This window comes from Camelus ferus, chromosome 11, assembly GCF_009834535.1.
Source record: "Camelus ferus isolate YT-003-E chromosome 11, BCGSAC_Cfer_1.0, whole genome shotgun sequence".
In the NCBI taxonomy this organism is placed as follows: domain Eukaryota; kingdom Metazoa; phylum Chordata; class Mammalia; order Artiodactyla; family Camelidae; genus Camelus; species Camelus ferus.
Genome location: NC_045706.1, coordinates 75,339,411 through 75,365,144, shown reverse-complemented (window position 1 = coordinate 75,365,144; position 25,734 = coordinate 75,339,411).

Genomic DNA, 25,734 nt, shown 5'->3' with positions numbered 1-25,734 from the left:
AATGTAACACAGCGTATTCTCCCATTTTCCCATTTAGAAGAAATAACTTTTTTCACTTCTATGGAAATCGCATTTCTCTGAATACTCTTACAAATGTCTCCTGTTGACGTATTCAAGAGTTCCCCTGAGCCGTGCATCTGGACGTTGAATGGCTAGATCATAGCACGTGTGAGTGTCTGACTTCGGGAGGAAATGTCAAAATGTTCTCACAGTGACTGCGTGGTGGTTTCAGACTTCTGTTTACTTCGCTAGCAGTGACTCTGTGCACCACATCTCCCCTACACTTGGTTTGAACAGAATTTTTCACTTTGCTAATAGAATGCCTATAAAATGCTCTTCAGTTGAGGTCTTGATCTGCGTTTCCCTGATGACCAATTATCTTGAACTTCTATTTCTTTGCCGATTTTTCTTTTAGTTTGTTTATGCGTCTATATTTTTGATAATGACCTAGTTGTGTGTATGGTGAATCTCTTTTTCCACGTAGTAACTTAGCTTTGAAATTTCTTTAAAAACTAATCTTTGATGAACAAAAATGATTAATCTTAGTATTTTAAGTTTAGTTAGCTTCTCTTTTATAGAAAATTGTTTTCATGCCTTACTGAAGATACCACACCTCTGCTGAGCTCTAAAAATATTCACTTATGATTTTTTTCAATGTTCAAATGTTATTTCTTTTTTAGATTTAGTCCTAAATTTATATGGAGGTGATTGTTTTATTTTATTCAGTTCTTTTTTATTGAAGTATAGTCATTTTACAATGTAGTGCTGGAGGTGATTGTTTTAAACGGTGTGAGGTAGAAATCCAACATTAACATTTTTCCATATAAAATATTTTTCCAACTCAATTTTTCAAACTGTCTGTTCATTCTCACTCACCTGTCACAACACCTCCAGCCTCGACTGGTACCTATACCTCCCTGGATCAGTTAGTTTCTGAAATGCATTCTGCTGGTTAATTTCTTTGTGAACAGAAACCACTGTCATATTTGCCGTTTCACAAAGAGCCACAGTAACTGTTCCACTTTGACAAACACATGCTCTTGTGCACTGGGACACACACACACACACAGTTCTTGGACATTTTAGAATTACCTCTCAAGTTCCCTGACAAATCCTATTTGAAAACTCGTTGAATCTAAAGAGTCATTTAGAGAGAAATGACATCTTTAAATATTAATTCTTTCTATATATGAGCACCATTTACCTGTCCATCTATTTAGTCTTCTTCAGTCTCTCAATAAAGTTTTTATAACTTTCCAAAGAAAGTTCTTAAACATATTTTTGTTAGCTTTATTTATGATTATCTCATATTTTCTGATAGTTTCATAAATGTTGTACTCTCTGTATTACATTTACTCTGCTGATATACAGAAATGCATTACTGTTTCTACATTAATTTTATATCCAGCTGATAATGCAAACTGTTACTATTTCAAGTAAATCATCCACTATTCTCAGGGGTTTTCAGTGTAAACTTAAGTACAGACACTGTCCATTAATTTTGGCTGTCTTCTTTATCAAGTATTTAGAGCATTAACTTTATATGTTCCAACCATTTTACAAAGCCCTTCCCAATTCTGATACAGTTTTCATAGGCTTTCAATTCTAAATAGTGTTTAAATTTTCATTTTGACTTCTTAAACCCATGCATCGCTCAGGAGGCTTCCACTTGTTTCCAAATGTTCAGGAATTTCTTTCTTTCTTTTTTTTTTTTTTTTTTTAGTTTCCTTTTTATTATTTAATTCTAAAGTAATTATTCTGTTATCAAAGATCTTGGTCTGTAATAACTCTATTTATTTAATAGATTGAGGGCTTTTTAAATTTCCTAATACTAATCAGTTCTATAAATGTTCCACATCATATGGGCTTAAAATAAAATATGTATTCTTTCAATGTTGAACACATAAATCTTTTTAATGTCATTTTAATTCTATTTTAAACACATGGCCCATCTGTTCTAATATTTCTGCTTCTGTTCAAATCTGTAATCCTGCCGGCTTTTTTTTTTTTTTTTTTTTTTTATGACTGTGCTCCTCCAATGTCTTTGTGAACTCATTTTATCCCAGAAGGAGAAGTTTATCTGTGGGATGGGGAGTAATTTGCTCTGCCTTTTTTGTAACCTGAGTCCCTGCAGCCAAGGACCAGCAATTTTAAATGATTTAAAATATTTGAAAAAGAGTGAAGGGAATTTGAAGCAAGAGAACAGAACAACCTGACTACTCTCTTAAGCATTTTGTGTGGGAGAAGGCTGGACCCTTGCTCAGAGGACAGAGAACAGATAAGCCAGAGGGTAGCCCTGTACTTGTGTACAGACCTAAGAACAGGTAAATTCTATTTATCAGAGAACTACAGGCAATTCCTTACTTCCCTAAAAGTAATTATTAGGCCTGACTTTCACCCTTCTCCTAGGACACTATGGTAAAATTCAGATTTTACTTGAGGAGGAGATTCTGCATTTGTAACACCCTCCCCGATGATGGTTATGCTTCTGGTCCTAGACAGCATTTCGAGTAGCTAGGCTGGATTAAAATTCAGTTTGGAGAAGGACTGAATCAGAAAGCAAGTGCCCAAAGGCCATGATGCCTACTGGTTTTCTGGTTTTTCTCATGTTCTCTCAATAAGAAACAAGGGCTTCTGCCTTGGACTGACTTCACGTGCCCCTAAGAACACCTGGACCACAATTCTTGCTCAGGGCAAATGTGGAGACCAGCATTATCTGTCCCAAGGCAAGGTCAGAGGAAAAACAAATGCTTTCAGCAATTCTCCTGTTGTACACAACACTGCTGTGCTGGGTTGACGCCTACCAGTTCCCTAAAAAGAAAACCTCTCTCTCAATCTTTCTCTCTCTCACCAAGCACACACACACACACACACACACACACCAAGGTTTCTAACACCCCCTCCCCACCCCGAATTTTTCTAGTTCCTCAAGGTAAATCTTGTGAAGGGGCAGCAGGCATACAAATTCAGCACCTTGGTCAGGGCCCACTGGCTAGAAAGCCCTGCCAACCCACAGTTGGGAAGCTGGCAAGTGAGTAACTCCCGTGTCCCTCCTGCTGGGGCTCAGTTCCCTCAACCCTTTCACACTTGGTCTTTACAAGAGGCGTCTGTATTACCTGGCTCACTTTGTAACCCACCTAAATTGGCTCTTAAAATCTATCACCTCGCTGAAACAGCTCCAGCAAAGATCACCGGTGCTCACTTTACAGTAAGAACGACAGGTCATGTCTTACTATCGTGATTAAACTGAGGACTGCTTAGACTGCTGGCTGTGGAGGATTTGTGGAGATTGAAAGAGTTAATGTTAAAGAAACTCTTAAAACAGTACTGCCAGGCACACAGTAAACACTCAGAAATATCAGCTATTATGAGCTGACTTGACTTTTTGTCACCATTCAACGTTTCCGATCATTATTTGAATCTTACAATGCTTCTTTTTGGCTTCTCGTAGCTCATTCATCTTGTCTTCTTTCCATTCTGTTGTTATTTCTTCTCTGTCTCTTTTGCAGGCTCTTCCTCTCTAACTGGCCATTAGATGTTAAGGGTCCCCAAGTCTCCATCCCATAGTCACTTTTTATCTCGCTTTGAACGTTTTCCCTAGATGTCCTGACCTGTAGCTGCAATGACCGCCTCTACACAAATGACTTATATTTATGTTTATTCCAAGCCCAGACCTTTCTTTTGGTCACGGGACACATGTACAACTGCATATTTGACGTGCTCTATTTGAAGTCACATGAGCATCTCAAAGTCAACATATCTGATACTAACTGTCTCATCACTCCTCATCACTTCCTCCAGACTTACTACATCAGTGAAAAAACATCCTTTGTGTAAGCTGGGAGCTCACCTCAACATACCACTCCCCACCACTCTCTACCGCTTTTACCTGTGGTGTCCCTTTAGCACCCATCCAGCTTTTTCCACTTGCACTCCACTTGGTCTAAGCTTCCGTGTCCGCTAGCTTCAGCTAACTAGGGAGCTTCTGCGTCTACACACAACCTGATGAGTGGGTTCCTGTAGAGTCTCAATTACTCTCATTGTTTCCCCTTGAGTATTTCCAGTGTTGTGTTTTGTATTTATTGTGGACAAAGCAATTCTAGACACTGTGGCTGGTTTAGAAATTGGATCCCACTCCAGAAATGTGTCCTATGGACACAATTTAAAATAAAATCTACTTGGGTGAAAAAAAAATCCTTCTAAATCGCATACCATGTTACAACCAGATCCATCTTTTAAAAACACCAATCTGACCGTGATAACGTCTCTCTTCAAATCGATCAATGGTTTTACACTGCACTTTGGAAAATAGAAATGACTTAACCTTATGTATGAGATTCTACATGATCTAACCTTTACTTTCTCTGCCAGCTTTGCCTGAAACCATGCAACTTTGTTCTCTTATTCAACCATACTGATTCCTTTCAAATCTCTTTCTTGCCATGTTCCTTCTCCCCACAAAATCATTGCATGTACTGTCCTCTCTGTCTGCAATGTTAATCTCTCGTCTCTTGACTCAGGTAACACCTACTCAGCCTTTTAAGCTGATCTCAATTCAAGTATCTCTTCCTCTGGAAATCCTTTCATAACCTCCCAGCTCATGCAAATCCCCCAATCTAAGTTTAAATTACTCCATGTGACCCTCAATATAATACATGTCACAAATGCAGTTTTATCTTTGCCTGCGTGATTATGTGGCTTGCATTATACTCTTTCTTAGAAAAACTTTCATTTGGACAGAAACCATGGATTCAGCAGCAAAACTGGCTATTAGTATGCACTTAATAAAAACACACAGAGTAAAACGTTATAAAATACAATGAAATTAATATATGTGCATTTCCAACAGCAGAACTCCAAGCAAGATTACAGAAATCTAGCAGGACTGGTTCTAGGGTTGACTTTGTCCCAAGTCCATGGCCTCCTGTGTTCTCCCCCACGTTGTGGTCTCACATTCCCCTTGGTGTGTATACAGACAGAGAGACAGATTATATGTGGATATACGAGAATCTCTACTCAAATCTTTTGTTTTCCCTTCCTCCTCCACCACCTTGTTTTTCCTTCCTCCTGTGCAAGAGATTGGTTTGGTGTTTGAAAAGTAATCAGTGTAATTTTACACAGTGCAATAAAAAAGACAAAAACCATATGATCGTTTCAACAGATGCATAAAATCTGATAAAATTCAACACCTCTTCGTAACGAAATGTTTGAACAAAGTTATGAATAAAAGGATCTTCGTTGTTATAAATGAACTACCACAAAATCTGTAGCAAACATTATGTCAATAAAGAAAGAAAGAAAGTTTTACTCAGTTAGGTTGGGAACGAGACATGGACATCTACTCTCACCAGTTCTGTTCAGCTCTATACAGGAAGTCCTAGCCAGCGCTACAGGAAGTCCTAGCCAGCGCTACAGGAAGTCCTAGCCAGCGCAACAGGAAGTCCTAGCCAGCGCAGCAGGAAGTCCTAGCCAGCGCAGCAGGAAGTCCTAGCCAGCGCAGCAGGAAGTCCTAGCCAGCGCAGCAGGAAGTCCTAGCCAGCGCAACAGGAAGTCCTAGCCAGCGCAGCAGGAAGTCCTAGCCAGCGCAGCAGGAAGTCCTAGCCAGCGCAGCAGGAAGTCCTAGCCAGCGCTACAGGAAGTCCTAGCCAGCGCAGCAGGAAGTCCTAGCCAGCGCACGGAAGTCCTAGCCAGCGCAGCAGGAAGCCTAGCCAGCGCTGCAGGAAGCCCTAGCCAGCGCACAGGAAGCCCTAGCCAGCGCACAGGAAGTCCTAGCCAGCGCTCAGGAAGTCCTAGCCAGCGCAGCAGGAAGTCCTAGCCAGCGCAGCAGGAAGTCCTAGCCAGCGCAGCAGGAAGTCCTAGCCAGCGCAGCAGGAAGTCCTAGCCAGCGCTACAGGAAGTCCTAGCCAGCGCAGCAGGAAGTCCTAGCCAGCGCAGCAGGAAGTCCTAGCCAGCGCTACAGGAAGTCCTAGCCAGCGCAACAGGAAGTCCTAGCCAGCGCAACAGGAAGTCCTAGCCAGCGCAGCAGGAAGTCCTAGCAGCGCTACAGGAAGTCCTAGCCATCGCAGCAGGAAGTCCCTAGCCAGCGCAGCAGGAGTCCTAGCCAGCGCAGCAGGAAGCCCTAGCCAGCGCAGCAGGAAGCCCTAGCCAGCGCAGCAGGAAGTCCTAGCCAGCGCATACAGGAAGTCCTAGCCAGCGCAGCAGGAAGTCCTAGCCAGCGCAGGCAGGAAGTCCTCGCCAGCGCTACAGGAAGTCCTAGCCAGCGCAGCAGGAAGTCCTAGCCAGCGCTACGGAAGTCCTAGCCAGCGCAAGCAGGAAGTCCTAGCCAGCGCAGCAGGAAGTCCTAGCCAGCGCAGCAGAAGTCCTAGCCAGCGCAGCAGGAAGTCCTAGCCAGCGCTACAGGAAGTCCTAGCCAGCGCAGCAGGAAGTCCTAGCCATCGCAGCAGGAAGTCCTAGCCAGCGCTACAGGAAGTCCTACCAGCGCAGCAGGAAGTCCTAGCCAGCGCAGCAGGAAGTCCTAGCCAGCGCTACAGGAAGTCCTAGCCAGCGCAGCAGGAAGTCCTAGCCAGCGCAGCAGGAAGTCCTAGCCAGCGCAGCAGGAAGTCCTAGCCAGCGCACAGGAAGTCCTAGCCAGCGCACAGGAAGTCCTAGCCAGCGCAAGGAAGTCCTAGCCAGCGCACAGGAAGTCCTAGCCAGCGCAACAGGAAGTCCTAGCCAGCGCACAGGAAGTCCTAGCCAGCGCAACAGGAAGTCCTAGCCAGCGCAACAGGAAGTCCTAGCCAGCGCTACAGGAAGTCCTAGCCAGCGCAACAGGAAGTCCTAGCCAGCGCAACAGGAAGTCCTAGCCAGCGCTACAGGAAGTCCTAGCCAGCGCAGGAAGTCCTAGCCAGCGCTACAGGAAGTCCTAGCCAGCGCACAGGAAGTCCTAGCCAGCGCACAGGAAGTCCTAGCCAGCGCTACAGGAAGTCCTAGCCAGCGCTACAGGAAGTCCTAGCCAGCGCAGCAGGAAGTCCTAGCCAGCGCAGCAGGAAGTCCTAGCCAGCGCTGCAGGAAGTCCTAGCCAGCGCAGCAGGAAGTCCTAGCCAGCGCAGCAGGAAGTCCTAGCCAGCGCTACAGGAAGTCCTAGCCAGCGCTACAGGAAGTCCTAGCCAGCGCAGCAGGAAGTCCTAGCCAGCGCAGCAGGAAGTCCTAGCCAGCGCTACAGGAAGTCCTAGCCAGCGCAGCAGGAAGTCCTAGCCAGCGCAGCAGGAAGTCCTAGCCAGCGCAGCAGGAAGTCCTAGCCAGCGCAGCAGGAAGTCCTAGCCAGCGCTACAGGAAGTCCTAGCCAGCGCTACAGGAAGTCCTAGCCAGTGCAACAGGAAGTCCTAGCCAGCGCTACAGGAAGTCCTAGCCAGAGCTACAGGAAGTCCTAGCCAGCGCAACAGGAAGTCCTAGCCAGCGCTACAGGAAGTCCTAGCCAGCGCTACAGGAAGTCCTAGCCAGCGCTACAGGAAGTCCTAGCCAGCGCAGCAGGAAGTCCTAGCCAGCGCAGCAGGAAGTCCTAGCCAGCGCAGCAGGAAGTCCTAGCCAGCGCAAGCAGGAAGTCCTAGCCAGCGCTACAGGAAGTCCTAGCCAGCGCAGCAGGAAGTCCTAGCCAGCGCTACAGGAAGTCCTAGCCAGCGCAGCAGGAAGTCCTAGCCAGCGCAGCAGGAAGTCCTAGCCAGCGCAGCAGGAAGTCCTAGCCAGCGCAGCAGGAAGTCCTAGCCAGCGCTAGCAGGAAGTCCTAGCCAGCGCAGCAGGAAGTCCTAGCCAGCGCAGCAGGAAGTCCTAGCCAGCGCAGCAGGAAGTCCTAGCCAGCGCAGCAGGAAGTCCTAGCCAGCGCTAGCAGGAAGTCCTAGCCAGCGCAGCAGGAAGTCCTAGCCAGCGCAGCAGGAAGTCCTAGCCAGCGCAGCAGGAAGTCCTAGCCAGCGCTAGCAGGAAGTCCTAGCCAGCGCAGCAGGAAGTCCTAGCCAGCGCTACAGGAAGTCCTAGCCAGCGCAGCAGGAAGTCCTAGCCAGCGCTAGCGGAAGGCAAGAGTCCTAGCGCTACAGGAGTCTAGCAGCGCAGCAGGAAGTCCTAGCCAGCGCTACAGGAAGTCCTAGGCCAGCGCTGCAGGAAGTCCTAGCCAGCGCAGCAGGAAGTCCTAGCCAGCGCTACAGGAAGTCCTAGCCAGCGCTACAGGAAGTCCTAGCCAGCGCTGCAGGAAGTCCTAGCCAGCGCAGCAGGAAGTCCTAGCCAGCGCTACAGGAAGTCCTAGCCAGCGCTGCAGGAAGTCCTAGCCAGCCGCAGCAGGAAGTCCTAGCCAGCGCAGCAGGAAGTCCTAGCCAGCGCAGCAGAAGTCCTAGCCAGCGCAGCAGGAAGTCCTAGCCAGCGCAGCAGGAAGTCCTAGCCAGCGCAGCAGGAAGTCCTAGCCAGCGCAGCAGGAAGTCCTAGCCAGCGCTACAGAAGTCCTAGCCAGCGCAGCAGGAAGTCCTAGCCAGCGCAGCAGGAAGTCCTAGCCAGCGCTACAGGAAGTCCTAGCCAGCGCTGCAGGAAGTCCTAGCCAGCAGCAGCAGGAAGTCCTAGCCAGCGCAGCAGGAAGTCCTAGCCCAGGAAGTCCTAGCCAGCGCGCAGGAAGTCCTAGCCAGCGCAGCAGGAAGTCCTAGCAGCGCAGCAGGAAGTCCTAGCCCAGCGCAGCAGGAAGTCCTAGCCAGCGCAGCAGGAAGTCCTAGCCAGCGCAGCAGGAAGTCCTAGCCAGCGCAGCAGAAGTCCTAGCCAGCGCAGGCAGGAAGTCCTAGCCAGCGCAGCAGGAAGTCCTAGCCAGCGCAGCAGGAAGTCCTAGCCAGCGCTACAGGAAGTCCTAGCCAGCGCTACAGGAAGTCCTAGCCAGCGCAGCAGGAAGTCCTAGCCAGCGCTACAGGAAGTCCTAGCCAGCGCAGCAGGAAGTCCTAGCCAGCGCAGCAGGAAGTCCTAGCCAGCGCAGCAGGAAGTCCTAGCCAGCGCAGCAGGAAGTCCTAGCCAGCGCAGCAGGAAGTCCTAGCCAGCGCAGCAGGAAGTCCTAGCCAGCGCAGCAGGAAGTCCTAGCCAGCGCAGCAGGAAGTCCTAGCCAGCGCAGCAGGAAGTCCTAGCCAGCGCTACAGGAAGTCCTAGCCAGCGCAGCAGGAAGTCCTAGCCAGCGCAGCAGGAAGTCCTAGCCAGCGCAGCAGGAAGTCCTAGCCAGCGCAGCAGGAAGTCCTAGCCAGCGCAGCAGGAAGTCCTAGCCAGCGCAGCAGGAAGTCCTAGCCAGCGCTACAGGAAGTCCTAGCCAGCGCTGCAGGAAGTCCTAGCCAGCGCAACAGGAAGTCCTAGCCAGCGCAGCAGGAAGTCCTAGCCAGCGCTACAGGAAGTCCTAGCCAGCGCAGCAGGAAGTCCTAGCCAGCGCAGCAGGAAGTCCTAGCCAGCGCAGCAGGAAGTCCTAGCCAGCGCAGCAGGAAGTCCTAGCCAGCGCAGCAGGAAGTCCTAGCCAGCGCAGCAGGAAGTCCTAGCCAGCGCTACAGGAAGTCCTAGCCAGCGCACAGGAAGTCCTAGCCAGCGCTACAGGAAGTCCTAGCCAGCGCTACAGGAAGTCCTAGCCAGCGCAGCAGGAAGTCCTAGCCAGCGCAGCAGGAAGTCCTAGCCAGCGCAGCAGGACAGAAATGGACATGAAATGTGAGAAGATTGGAAAATAAACTCCCCTTATTTGTCAGTGAGACGAATGTGTTTTGAGGAAATTAAGAATAACCTCTATTCTAAAACAAATGACTTCAGCAAAGTTGCTGAAACCAAAGTAAAGATGCAAAGAGTTAAAATATGTTTATGAATTGTAAGCCTCACTATTGTAAACGTATCGATTTATCTCCATCAAAATCCTTGCAGGAAATGCAGAATTTTACCCATAGCCATGACAATCTTCGAGAAGAAAAAAAAAATTAGGACTTACTGGTTTGCAACCTCAGAGCTGCCTGAGTCAAATCCAAAGCTGGCCCGCATATACAGAGGGCAACGGGAGAGCAGAAAGATGCCGATCGCTCCAGGTTGATAGGTGGCAGTTTCAATAAGCAAGAGGAATAGGTAGGAACTCCCACACAAGGCTCACAGATTTCTGCACGTACAGAGAGGACTTGCAGGGGTTCGTCCCGTGTCCAGTCCAGACGCTCTCAGTAACACATTTCTCTCTCAAGGCTGCATCCTTGAAGTTACTCCTAACGTGGAAACAGCAGGGCAGAACTGTACATCCTGAGGACAGGGTGGGCTTAAAAAGCCTCCCTCCCACTATCCAGGTCCAGCGTGCACATCACCTCGCAGCCCACATCCTCACAGTGACCTCCTCCACCACTCACGCTACCAAATAACAAACCTGATTGTAAAGCTGCAGAAATTAAAGTGTCTTCTTTTTGCAAAGACCAGTGGAAATTAATAGAGTTCAGAAGGAGACTCCGACACACTTAGTCGAGTGCTTTGTGCCTCATAACAAAGGTAACACTGCAGAACAGTGAAGAGGAGCCCTTTTAAGTAAATGGTAGTGGTTTGTCGGATACACGTGTAGAAGCAAAGGAAGATGAACCCTTGCCTCTCTGCACCCCCAAATCTCGTCCAGCTGGGTTATAAATCTAAAAGCATCTAGAATAAAAGAATAGACAAATAGGAAATGAAGCAGACTGATTGCTCTGCTGCTCCCCCCTGTCTGGAACGTGCCCCACAGGCACGGACAACTTCGGCCTCCCTGAATTCAGAGCACTGTCTCCTGAGTTAACGGGACCTTCCCCTCCCTGCGCTGTGACAGCTCAAGCAATGAGCTAGGACATCACAGAGCACACCTTATGCTTCCCTTCCTCAGGAATCACATCCTGTGTTTCCTGCTGTCCAGTGTGGAAGACCCGTTTCCTAGCCTTTGTTTGGTTTTCCAGTTGTTTAAGTGGGAAGGTAAATCCAAACCCTGTCAATCTGGCATTTCTGGAAGCAGAGTATTTCCAGATGCCTCGAGTGCTTTTCAGAAGGACGCTACAATAAATAAATAAAACTGGACCGTCTTGAGGTCCTTTACTCTCTGCCTTCTTAGACTAGCTTCCTTGTGACCTACAAGAGCTCGCCTTTCCTTGTTGAGACAAAGCACATGTGAAAAAGAGCTGCTGGACCCTTGGTCCACCCCTAATTTTCCGGATTCCCTCCAACTGGGGGTCTTGTGTATCGATGAGCATACACTGAGCAGACCTTCAGAGGTTTGCAGCTCTCACTTTGAAATTTTACCATGAGCCAGAATAAAATCTCCTTTCCCTCCTTTCCCTTTAGCACCACCACAACTGATGGGCGGCTTCAAAAGGAAGGCTCATAACCCACAATAAGAAAGACAACAGGGAATCATTACAAAGCTTACAAATACTTTACCAAGGCTTTCCTAACGGGATCTCTGCAAGTCTATACGTTGCCCACTCCGGCCACAGAAGGCTCATAAGTTGTGACCATGTGGTCTGCCTTCCCATTCTGTTCCTTTCTGGGAAGGAGGGGCTCAGAAACAGCCTGTGAACATTCCTAATGCCTTCCTTTTACTTCACCTACGGAACATTTTCAAACGGAGTTCCACTTCTCAAAGTTTCCACAGAAAGAAGCTGAATGGGACTGCAGTGCTTGATACAAAAAAAGCAACCATGTTTGCAGCTGACATACCATCTCTATGTGGTAGGGCACAGTCTGAAGTTCCCAGTGGACATTGCCCACTATAGGCTTAATGAGAACGTGTGCAGAAATTACACGCATTCACAACAGAGGGTTCATAGTCTCACAACACCTCTGGCCACGTTGCTTGGAAGTGGGATGTCACAACAGTGCACCCTGACTACCTTCACACTGCATAGTTATTTCTCCTCTTTCTAAATGTGCACAATGGTTCCTGAGAAGAGCCTAGTATTATTGTATCTAGCAATGAAAGCATAATTCCCAAAGGAAACCTGACTCCTAAGAGAAACCCCAGAGAACTGGAGGAAGCTCTTTATTTCTAGTGGCTCGTGTGATTAAATACGGCCCATCTGGATAATCCCCCATATCATAGGGTCTGGAACTTGAATTATATTTGCGAAGAACCTTTTGCCATGTAAGGCAAAAGAGATTACAGGTTCCAGAGATTAGGGTGTGAACTTTTTGGTTTTTGTTTTTGTTTATGGTTTTTTTTTTGGGGGGGGGTGCTGCATTTTGCCTACTGTATTGGATATATGCTATTTATCTGTTCAGAATGAACCCTCCCCATTCTGGAACTGTCTACCATTGGGCCTCACCTCCATTCCAGACAGGTAGGGCCTTAACCCAATGTCCAAAAGGACACTTGCCATTTTAAGCAGCTTTTTTACGTTAAGTAAAATGAAGTCTACTGTTACATTGTGCCAAGCAATCCAACCTAGAATATTGTGCGCTTGATAGAATTTGCAACTTAGAAGTATCTGTTGTGTACCTGCTAAGTGATAATGAACTACACTAGTTTCTCTCATGGGTTTCATCTCATTCCACAGGTCTTATCTAGTCTTATCATTTTGATAAAAAGTATGGTAGTCTTCTCTGCTAATTCTCGGACCCCAGGCTGATAACAAAATAGGTATTTTAAATGTCCAGCCTGATAACAAAATAACAGACATTTGTAACGTATCCTGAGTTAACAGAGCAGTGATCATCTGACAGAGGGTTGTTAGAGCGGGTTCTTGGGAACACAGTTCTGAAAGCGCACTTGCTTCATTTGAAGTAGGTTTTGTTCACTGCATGCTCTCAAGTACGTCTAGAGGCTACCACTGTATTGAATCTGAATTTCCAACATAACAAGAAAAGAGGCAGGGGCGTGGGGCAGCATACATCAGCTTTGCCCACTGATGTCCCCTTTGTTTTATGCAGAACACAACTGACTAATGGTGAATGAACATGGACTGTGCTAAACAATACGAAGTTGAAATCTTCTGCGTTTGACATAATCTTGCCCACTCCCCTTTTGTTTTGTCACTGTGCAGGATTTTTATGAATCTGAAGAATTAGAAGCTTATTTAAAGACCAAAAAAATCAGTGCAACCTCGTCACCTGGATACTTGTGTTTAAAGATATTTTGTGTAATAAACTCTACTTAGCTAAGCAAACATCATTTGTTTGACAAGAGAGCTGGTTTTACGTGGAGGAATCAGGGTGATGGCCAAAAACGGATTCTGACTTCTGGAACTATAAAATTAGCTAGGTAATGGCATTCTTGTCAGCTGATTAATTCTTTTCTAGCTGGGACATCTGCTGTCATTTGAAAACTGTCCAGCATGAGTATCTGAAGCAGATGGGAACAGCAGGGAAGACGTCAGATTGGCTTGTGGTTATCAGTAATACTTGCTTCTTTTGGAGAAGCCTCTCTACAGAGCAGGGCTTCTGCTATTTCCTCTCAGTCTCCGCCTTGGGCAGTGGTCAGCAGCCCCAGGTAAGAGCAGGCGTGGCCTCCCAGGAGAGGAGCTACCTTCCTTCCATGCGGCAGCGTCTTCTGGATGCTGCTTAACGTTGCCTTGATGCTCACACACTGTGTGATTAAACACTTGGTGAGATCTTGGGGTTGCCAGCTGGACCTGATTTGACACCCTTATTAATCTTGAGAAATGTTCTCACTTGCATCCAATTAGAAAAGTTCTGGAAAAGCCCTCGTGCCATGTGTCTCTGTTGCTCTCAGCAGATACTGCCAGCTGGAAGTTTTCTTCTCATTAGCCAGGCTGAGTCCTTCAGGATAACTTCTGTTGGTTGTAATTTCACGGGGAAAGGCGGTCTGCAGAGAGTGGGTATTGCCTTATAGAGGCACCTAAAAAATGCTGGAAGTCTCTGGAGCTCTGCAGACCCCTCAGGCCACAATTCGGTGTTTCTCCTCTTGACTGATTTCCCTTTGAAGCCTAGCACGGGCCCCAAGCCCTCGCACCCAGCCTTCTGGTAGACGTACTTGACTGCTGGCCGGTGTCATGGGCACCAGCTGGGCTCTGCGGCAGGAACACAAAAGAGCAGGAAGTTCTTGGGCCCCGAAATTCAGTCCTTCCAGAAGAAAGTTTGCATGAGTCCTTATGGTGGTTTTCATACACCATAAGGACCTTCTCTAGGTGCTGCTGCATTAATAACTAAAGGAAAGCGCCCACCCTTCAGGATCTCACAGACTAGGGACCCTTCAGACATGCAGAAGGGAATTTAATGCAGCACGTTCTGTAATAGAAATGTAGACCTAATTATATCTGTTAAGTATAAATAATTATATATATTGTATATTTAAATTGTATATATGAATATATGTATAAATAATATATAAACATATATAAAATAAAACAACATATGAAGTATATAAAAATGTTAAATATAAACATCTATATTTATATATAACATATAAATACAATATTCTGTAACTGTTCATACTTACAGGTATTATATACTTAAACTATATGAATAATATGTATAAATAATATAGAAACAAAATAAAACAAGATATCAAGTACATATACATATGTTATATAGAAATATCTGTAAGTATGAACAGTTATAGATATTATACATTTAAGTTATTTTACGAATAATATGTATAATATATAAACATATAAAATAAAACATATATAAAGCATATATAAACATTTTAAATATAACTAGCTATATATTATATATTTAAATTATATATGAATAAGATATAAATAATATATAAACATATAATGTATATTTATATATAATTTGTACATGTTTTATATGCTATACATAAATTATATAGCTGTAATATATAAATATCTATAAATATAAATAATTATGAAAGAAAATAGGGGAGAACAAGTGTCTATTTGATTTTTTAAAGATTAAAAGAATTCAGTAAGCTACAATAAGCAGGGAACTCTACCCCAGGCAGGAACAGACGTATTCAGGTGTGAAGACACATCTGCAGACATTAGACAGGCAGCAGAGGAATGAACAGACAGGGAAGGGACCGTGCAGGTCGGTGCTTCCCAAACTCTGTGGCCTCAGACACCTCTGCACTCCTGCACATCACTGGGAATCCTTTCACGTGAGGTTGTATCTGTCAGTATGTGTTTGCCACATTTGAAATCCAAACTGAGATATTTAAAAAAAATATTTGTCTTAATTCACATAAAGACCACACGCATACCATACTAATATAAGTAACATTTTCTGAATTAATTCTCTCTGTCAAACAAAAAAATAAAAAGAATGGTGTTATTTTATACTTTGGAAAATTCCTTGTATTCCTGGATGAATAGAACACGACTCGATTCTCGTATCTGCTTCTACATTCAGACAGTCGCACGGTGTTGTTTTGCCTGAAGTATATGAAAAAAGCCTGACTCGCCCAGATAGGTAACTGGAAAAAGGCGGAGCCTGCTAACGGCCTTTACAGAGAATTGTGGTTATTCTTCTTTAATACTACATAAAAATTCTCCAAGTGGCTTTCTTGAAGTTTTGTTGCAATGTCAAATCTGAAACTATACTGATAGATTTTTCATACTCAGTTGCCTTCAAATCCACTGATCAGTCTTGCACTGTGAAAGGACCTTTTATCCACACGAGGGGGAAGGTCTGCGGTGACACGCTGGTAGTTCAGTGCTCCAGAAGTGACACCTGGCTCTGAAATACCCAACTCCAGCCAGAACCAGTTCCACAGCCCCTCTCAACCCCAGCAGGTATAGAAAAACAAATCTATGATGTGCCTAGAAGAAAAGCCAAGACTACTTGACAGACAAAGACCTAATACCAGAAGTATCTCTTCCCACCTGCCCTGAAAGCACGGTGTCTATGACCTTCAGTGTTCACGTCTTCAGCCGAAGGCATCATTGTTCCGAAGTATAAATTGCCGGGAGGGAAAAGCACACTCGCCTGTCGTCTAGTTAGCAGTTAGGTCTAAATTTCCTGATAAGCTGCAGTATGATCTGACTGGGGATGACAATTATATTCATGTTATGAGGTGATGCTGCGGTGACAGGTCTGGCCGGTGATGACCCGTGAGCCACATGCATGCATAGACCCTTGGGCTGGATAACAGAATAGGGATGAGAATACAAATGGAATGTGGACTGATAACCAAGGACAAACTGTTTACTTTGCAATTTTTTCCTGCACAGGAAAACCTACAACTACCTTTTCCGTGACGTTCTTTTGAGCAGCCCTCGCGATTCTTCTCAAACTTAAACCTCAAGGTCAAGTCTCAGCAGATCTTTTGTGCACCAACATCCATCTGTCTGGTACCTCCAAGGACTCAGCTTCCCTACTCCTGCCCTGAACAGTTGCTCCCTCTAAGAGTTAGCTGCACATGAGATATGCTGTCTTTATCTTCTTTCAACTCCTTTTCTTGCTAATCACCAAAAAGAAGTCAGGGAAAACAGCATTTCTTGGCATGACTGTGTGACAGTAAGTGCTCAGCAGTGCCAACCAGGGAAGCTCATACAAGCCCCAGCGTCCAGAGACGTTACCGAGGCTCCGTCACGTAGGCATAGCTGACCACCCACATGGCTCACCGCAGAGTCCAGCCCCTCTACAGGTTAAGCTGATGCTGTGTGAACCAAAGCCCCCGCCCCAAATCACACTGTGGGACCATCTGTTGTGGGTGGTCAGCCCCTGTCCTAAATCATATTGTCACACTTGTGTCAGGAATGATGTTCCAAGGGCTCAGAGAGATTACCTCCCGGAGGACATGGCCAGAGGCCAAAGCTCTCCTTGGACGAGGTTAAATTCTTCACCACACACGCGCACGCGCATGTGCGCGCGCGCACACACACACACACACACACACACACAGAGCTATACCAGATCTTTCACCCTTGAAGCCCATTCATAAGCCATATATTGTACGCTGAAGGAGAAAATGGAATGAAAGGAAAATGCTATTTATTGTGGCCATTGATAACAAGGCCCATAAATACTTCCCTTTACTGAGAGGATTTTGCAAAGAAACAGCAACACTTCCAACTTTCTCAATAATGTGTCACGCAATCAATCCTACCAAATAAAACTAGGAAAAGCTCATAATTACCCTTAAAATAAGTGGGGTTAGGTATGAGCTTTCCACTATTTTAAAGGAGTTAGCACACTGAGCATTTCATGCTTTCCATCCGATTGACCTCATTAACTCAATCTCTAGAGGCCTTTGGCGTTACTCTGAAGTCCAGGGCATGTCACTGCTAATGAATAAATTAGTGGCATCGAGGAATCAAAGTCAAAATTACCATGAAATTAGCATCCCACTGCTCCCTGTCTTGAGGGAAAGCAAACTAAGTTTATTAGGAAATCTGTTGATGAGAGAATCAACTCTGACAAAAATTTTGGTTTGCACTGTAAACACCGCTGGTGAATATCATCATTAACCCCCGTGAGATGTCAAAAGCATGACAGAGCCCTTCCCAGAGAACGCTTAATGTATGGTGCCCTCAGTATTCATGGTCTTCACAAAATGACAACTTGACACAAAGGAAAGTTTTCATTGTGAAATTGTATCAGCTGCTTTTTAAGTTGATTTTATTAATTTTTACCTGTGGAGACGCTGGATAAGGAGCAGCGGGCTATTCCATCTTAATGCATCTTCTAAGGATGCACCCTAATGTAGGATTCCAGGAACCTAAAGAGAGAATATTCAACATCTAAATGGACTTCAGGTAATAGTGATGGTAAGAGCAAGGGTGGTCAGTAAGTGCCCACTCAGAAATAACCGACACATCCAAAATTATTAATAGTCTATTACTCGTATTATAATTAGTATACTCTGTATTATTAGGGTGTGCTATACCTGGAAGACTTCCAATAGGAAAACAGCAGACATCGAGAAAGGATATCATGCGACAACAAAAAATTTCATTGAAAATATTATCTGTCTCTTTCTCCCGTTTTCTCCAATATCTTTTTTTAATGTGTATTCATTTGTGTAATTAAGGAAACCTTTGTTCCCCAATTAATTTCTTTTGCATCTTGTAGACAGGTTATCTCAAAGGAGAGTGGAGATAATTAATATTTGAGAAAGACCGTTTAACACAAGCCTAGAGGAAAAGGTGACTTAAGTATCCAATAATCACAGAGCACGGAGTTCAGGAAATTATAACTTGTAGACTTCATTGTGTTTAAAACAAAAATAAGAACAGATGTTTGCATCTCCTACGAACCTACCTTTGGAGATATTGCCAATTTTGATATTTAGAATCCTTTTATAACGTTAATAAAATAGAAAGAAAATCCTTTTAGAACAGAGCGCCAAATAAAGATCTGCCTCCTCTAAAGTGGGGTGGGGTGCTGTATCAGATTACATAGCTCTTCAGCAAGTCATGCTTCTCTGTGCTGGTTGCCAGGAAATTCAGGCTGATAACCTTCTGTTATCAATCTCTTTGCGGTAGGCTTTCTCCCTCTGGGGGAATGTGACCTTCAGCAATAGAAGGAGATTCAGACCCTCTGGTTTTAAATCTGAAAATAGGCCCTGGAGATGGAAATGACTAGGCATTTCAGACTTTATCCTGCACCACTGCTATGCCCTTGGTTCACCGGGCCTGAGCCCAGAAGCGCAGAGTGTTTCCATTAAAAGAGGTAACTAAATACTAAGAGAGCGCAAAGAGAAAATAAGGAACGGGTGTACGCATTACTAGCTGTTTGTCTTACAACTTAATTATTTTGTTACCGAATGTCAAGTTCACGTGCCCAACGCACAGTGAGGCTAAAGAAACCAAAACGACGGAGTTTGGAACAGAGGAAGGTTTACTGCTGGCTGAGCCAGGAGAACGGGTGGCTTGTGCCCAAAATACCCCAGACTGCCAGAGGGGTTCAGCAAAACATTTTTAAAAGCCCGGTGAGGGAGGAGGGTGGCAGGGCAGGTGATCAGCTTGTGCACAATCCTCTGGTTGGTAGATGTTGAGGCACCAGGGCATCAACATGATCAATTTGTAGGCACCAGAAAGTCTGGGGGCTCATGGCCATCAAGCAGTCAATTTCTTCCATTTGGTGAGGGTTTTAGCATCTGTAGATCAACTCAGGATGTGCGCATCATGTCCTTCAGAGAGGGGCTACAGCAGAGGGTAGCGGGAGGGGTCCGTCTGTCCTGAGAAGGCCCCACAGGGTCTTGCTGGGTTACAGTTTCAGATCCCAGGAACTTTTAGCTGCTCCCAGGGTCTCTGAACTCCTCTCCCTTTTTGTGTCCTCTTCCAGGAGAGGAAGGATGATCCCTCACCCACACTCCCCATTTCCTGGTGACACTGTGGATGTCCTGGTGTTTCTTTCTTTCTTTTTTTTTTTTTTTAATTCAATAAAGTCTTTTTCTTTTTATTGAAGTATAGTCAGTTTACAATGTTGTGTCAACTTCTGGTATTTCTTTTTTATTACATTTTTTACCTTAATATTTTCTTGACTTCAGTCTTTATTTTTAACTTTCATATCTGTGTTTATGTTGTAAAATACTTCAAGTTACTTCTCAATGTAACGAGAGACTAAGATACAAGTAAATCAACACAGACTTTGAGAGCTTGTGATAAGGAAGAACAAATCTGACTCCATGTTAGATCTGTTCCTTTGGCTCTAACCCTGTGCTCTGTTTCCTGGGCTGAGTCCTGCTGGTTCTGCACCTTTTGTAAAAGAATGTTGTCTAGAGCCTGAAATACACAGGAAAGCCCAGTCACAAGGTTCTGACCTTTAAAAGTATAACACTTTTGCATTCATAAAGAGATAAATAGTTGCAGAATAGAAAATAACACTTGTCTTGCTAGAGGTTCACAAGGAAATCCTGACCTGACCTAACTGAACAGCTGCAAGAACAAAGGATTCTGACACTGAGAAGTTTGCAACAACCAACCACACCCTCCCCCCCTTTTTGGTATAGAAGGAGCCTGAGTTCTGACTTGGGGAAGATGGTTCTCCAGGACATTAGGCTCCCATCTTCTCTGGCAGCTGGCTTTCTGAATAAAGTTGTTATTCCTTGCTCCAACACCTTGTCTCCTGATTTATTGCCCTGTCATGCGGAGAGCAGAAAGATTTTGGACTCGGTAACAAGTCTGATTAATTTATAAAGCGAATAGATGCTTCCTGCAGAATGGAAGCCTCGGCAGCAGACTGGATTGGCAGAGCATGTAACGGTACCTTCTGGGTTACAAAATTCCACAGGCCCTCGGAGATCTGATCTAGACGAATGAAAGTTCACAGTTCATCTCCACATTACAGACTGCCAAATCTTTTTGCACCTCTGTAGAAGAGCAACTCAAAGTAAGGGTAAACTTGATCTGTTTCCTATTTCAGTGTTTCTTGATTTGCTTAATCACGACACACATTTGCTCTCTCACACAACCTGTTTGGTTATTTCAGGGCGGCTGTTTTCACACTGACAGGAGGAGAGAGGACACGGCACTCAGGAAAGGGAGTCATGTGTGTAACTCGATCTTCTAGGGCAAAGCCTGAGGTTTCGTGCTGCTGCTCATGCCACAGAGCTGAGGGAAAGTCTATATATCCACCTTCTTCCAACGTCTAACAGTGCTACTTCATTTTAATAACCTGGTCTGATCTCACTTTCCCCCTGGAAAGAGCTGGGTGACAGCACGACATTGCTCAGAAGAAGATTTTCTTTTTCTCATCGTAGGAGACAATCACTACATAGTAAACTGAATGGCAAATGGCAAAGGCAATAAACAAGGCTGTAAGCCCAGCTGTGGAAGGGGGACTTTGCTTTTGTTGTGACTCAAAACAACAACAATCTCTTGATATTTATTATACTGGAAGCGCATCACCTCCTGGACTATGACTGTCCCAATAGGCTATACATTTTGCTTCAACTTCACTTCCTTCGGTGACGCATCAGTATTTGCTACAGATGCTACACTTTCCACAAAGAGAGGGAAAAACTGATTAATACATGCGCCCTATCCCTAATCAAGATCCAGTGAGAGTGCAGTGACTCAGGGCGATGTGTTCTCAAGTCCAGTGCCTTCGGGTGTGATTCTTTATGTGTGTTTAAAAGAGACCATCAAGGGGAGGGCGAATCTCAGTGGTAGAGCTCATGCCTAACATGCACGGGGTCCTAGGTTCAATCCCTAGTAACTTCATTAAAAATAAATGTATAAACCTAATTACCCCCCCACAAAAAGTAAGCAAAACAAACAAAAAAACTTCTTAAAAAATAAAGATTAGGTGACAACCAAACAACCCAATCCAAAGATGGGCAAAAGACCTGAACAAGCAATTCTCCAAGGAAGACATACAAATGATCAATAGGCACATGAAAAAATGCTCAATATCACTAATTATCAGAGAAATGCAAATCAAAACTACAATGAGGTATCACCTCACACCAGTCAGAATGGCCATCATTGAAAAGTCCACAAATGACAAATGCTGGAGAGGCTGTGGAGAAAGGGGAACCCTCCTACACTGCTGGTGGGAATGCCGTTTGGTGCAGCCACTGTGGAAAACAGTGTGGAGATTCCTCAAAAGACTAGGAATAGACTTACCATATGACCCAGGAATCCCACTCCTGGGCTTATATCCAGAAGGAACCCTACTTCAGGATGACACCTGCACCCCAATGTTCATAGCAGCACTATTTACAATAGCCAAGACATGGAGACAGCCTAAATGTCCATCAACAGATGACTGGATAAAGAAGATATGGTATATTTATACAATGGAATACTATTCAGCCACAAACAATGACAACATAATGCCATTTGCAGCAACATGGATGCTCCTGGAGAATGTCATTCTAAGTGAAGTAAGTCAGAAAGAGAAAGAAAAATACCATATGAGATTGCTCATAATGTGGAATCTAAAAAACAAAAACAAAAAAACAAAGCATAAATACAAAACAGAAATAGACTCATAGACATAGAATACAAACTTGTGGTTGCCAAGGGGGTGGAGGGTGGGAAGGGATAGACGGGATTTCAAAATTGTAGAACAGATAAACAAGATTATACTGTATAGCACAGGGAAATATACACAAGATCTTGTGGTAGCTCACAGAGAAAAAAATGTGACAATGAATATATGTATGTTCATGTATAACTGAAAAATTGTGCTCTACACTGGAATTTGACACAACATTGTAAAATGATTATAAATCAATAAAAAATGTTAAAAAAAATAAAAATAAATAAAGATTTGGTGACTGAAGTATACTAAAAATAAATAAATAAATAAAGGAGACCATCCAAAAGGGAATAAACTTTTTAATATGTATACATATTTTTAGAATACCATATAAATAAATTTTACTAAAAATATAACATTACTAATATATAATGTTATTTTTAATATATAAGTTCTAAAAAAATCTGATCTTCCTCTATGCCTGTGATTTTAAAATTATGGATGTATATATATTATACATTATAATGTGTTCACATATACACATATTTAAAATTATAATGTCTTAGTGCATTTGAGAATCATAAAAATTGGCTGCTGATACAAATTTCCAGCCTTTACCAAATTCACTCAAATATTTGCTCATTTACTCATCCAACAACGAATTTCCTCAACAAATATTTATTAAGCCTTTTGTGCAAGCCATGTGGCTCACTGATGGATTTTAAAATGATTAAGACTGGGTGCTTGTCCAAAAAGGGGTTACAATCCACTAAAGGAGATAAGACAATTATACAAGCAATGATTACAGAAGCGAGAATAATTAAGAGCCAACTGACTGGTGCCAATGGAGCACAATTCTTCCCCATAAACAGAATTTGGAAAATTTTCACGTAGGATGTGACACCCAAGGAAGATCTTAAGCAATGAGGACACTTCCAAAGGCTAAAGGAGAAGATGAGGACATTTAATCAGAGTGAGTGACTTAAGAAAATGCAAGGAGGTAGAAAAGAAATTTTGGTTGAACTTGAATGTCATCAAATTTGGCGCAAAAATACCATATGAGATTGCTCATATGTGGAATCTAAAAAACAAAAACAAAAAAAAAAGCATAAATACAAAACAGAAATAGACTCATAGACATAGAATACAAACTCTATTTTAGGAACTATTGAGAAAGAAAGTTGGAAGAGGTAATGAGGTTCAGATGGTAAGGGATCTTAAATGTCTGACCAAAGGATTTAATCTTCAATCTATAAGCAGAAGGGAGTCACTGGAGTCTTTAGATCACTGAGTAAAATGGACACCAGCTAATGGTGGGGCAGACCACAGATGGTTATGAGGAGAAGCCATCAGGTCATGGGCTTGGGTCTGAGGCCACGGGAAAGTGATGATAAAGAGTTGGGTGATGATTTTTCTCCTATAAATTGTCTGTTCCTGTCCTATTGGTTTTCCTTGTGATTCACAGAAGTGCCTTGGAAATCGTAGATATTAATATCATGTCTAATTTAGACATGGAAAATATTTTCTCCAATTCTAGGAATTAACTCTGTTCATGGAATTATGATTAATATAAATCCTTAATTTTGTGGTAACCAGATTAATCAACTTTATACTTTTTTTTGTCTGAGCCTTTGAAATTTTGTGCATTTGTGTGTGTAAAATATTCACATGTAGAGAAAAATCTGTCAGAAAGTAGGCTAAAATAATCACAGTCATTACACCTGGGTGGTGCCATAAAATTTAATAGTGCCGCTCATTTGGAATTGGTGGCAACCTATTTTACTGTGTTTTACTAAGATGACTTTTTTTGAACAGTCTTAGGTCTACAGCAAAACTGAAGGGAAGGTGCAGAGATTGCTCCATATACTCCCTGCCCCCCGCCATACACACACACAGCCTCCCCCACGATCAACACAACGCACAGGAGTGGTGCATTAGTTATAACTGACGAACCTACACGGAAACATCACACTCATTCAAAGTCCATAATTTACATTATAGTTCATTCTTGGCAGTGTATAGTCCATGGATTTTGGACAAATACGTGATATCATGTATCTGTCATTATGGTATCAAAAAGAATATTTTAACTGCCCTAAAAATCCTCTGTAATTCACCTCTTCACCCCTCTCCCTCCACCCAACCCTTGGCAACCACTGATCTTTCTATCGTCTCCGTAGTTTTAGCTTTTCCAGAATGTCATACAGTTTGAATTGAATAGTATGCAACCTTTTCAGACTGGCTCCCTTCAATTAACATGCTTTTAAGATTCCTCCAAGTCTTTTAATGTCTTGAGAGCCTGTTTCTTTTTAGTCCTGAATAATACTCTACTGTCTGGATGTACCACAGTTTATTTATTCATTCTCCTAATGTCTTTTCTTGTCAACTTGAGGAAGATGCAACATTTATTTTACATTTAGTTTCAAATATAAATGACTCGATCTGTAAGCTATCAATTCTTCCATTTTGCCCATTTGTCTGTTCTTATGCCAACTCTATTCTACTGTACCTGCTTTGCTTTATAGAATTACTTAATATCTGGTAGGCTGGTTCCCTCTCCCACTCATCTTTTTTAAGATGCATTGAGTTATTCCCGGAATCATTCTTCAATAGAATTTTTTAAGTAAATTTATAAAATTCTGCAAAAATTTGGGGTTGAATTACATTTATAGATTTGGTCTTTTTATAGTACATAAATCTAAATATATATGTAATATAAATATCACATATGTGTGTGTGTGTGTGTATATATATATATATATATATATATATATATATATATATATATATATATAAAAATCTCATCCAAGGAAATAAACAGTTACTCCATTTATTCAAATTATCTGCTATGTATCTTATTAGTGATTAAGATTTTGTTCACAGAGATTCTATTTGCTACAGAGTAAGTCAATTCCTAGGCACTTTTTGTTGTTTCTTACTATTGTGAAAAATAACTTTGTTTTATTACAATTTTTAGTTGACTTTGCCAGTGTAAATATTGATTTTTATAGATTCAAAGCTGGCACCCTTACTGGCAGAACTCATTGATCAGTTCTATTGTTTTAACTGTTAATCCAGTTATATTTTTCCCCCTATTTAGGTAGTCCTATCAAATATAAATATATTTATTTTTATTCCTACCACCAGTGTCCAAGATATCTTGTAAATGTTTAATGGTGGGTAAAACAGTGGACACCCTAATGTTATTCCCAGTCTGAAAGGAAATGAGTCTAGCTAAATGTTTTCCATTAAGATGTTAATTAATTTCCATTAATATTGGATGTAGATTTTTGGCGCATAACATTAACCAGGCCAGGGAAGTTCTTTTATAAATAAACCAGGGTGGCTAAGAGGTTTTTGTTTAATCATAAGCATATGTTGAAACTTTCCAATTTTTTCCTTATAATTTTAGAGATACCTGCTGATTTGTACGCAGCAGTGACTAAGACGCTCACAGAAAGTGGAGCCTAGGGGGACAGTGTTTGGAGCTGAGCTTTGGGCAGTCCCACCTATCTGCGGAATCAACCAATTTTAAATTCAATAAAGTTAGATCCCAGAGACATGAGAAGAACATCGAGTTAAACCCATTATCCCACACGGCTCTTCCCCTGGAGGTAGTCTTGGCTTGGGACAAAGAATCTATGAGGCTGAGAAGTTGCTTCAGAGGACAGGGTAGGAAAACAAACAAGAAACAAACAAACAACAAACAAAAATAGAATTCCAGTTAGGAACTCTGATAGGGCTCCACTGTGGATGGATAAGGACTTTGAAATAGATAAGCCTTCCAAAAAACTGATATCCAGCATCAAGCAGCTCAGCCTCCACATTTGACACTCTTCCCTTACTCTGACTGCCAGAAATCTGTAAAACCTCATTGTAATATCATCCAAAGTCACAATATGTATATATATTTACAAATAG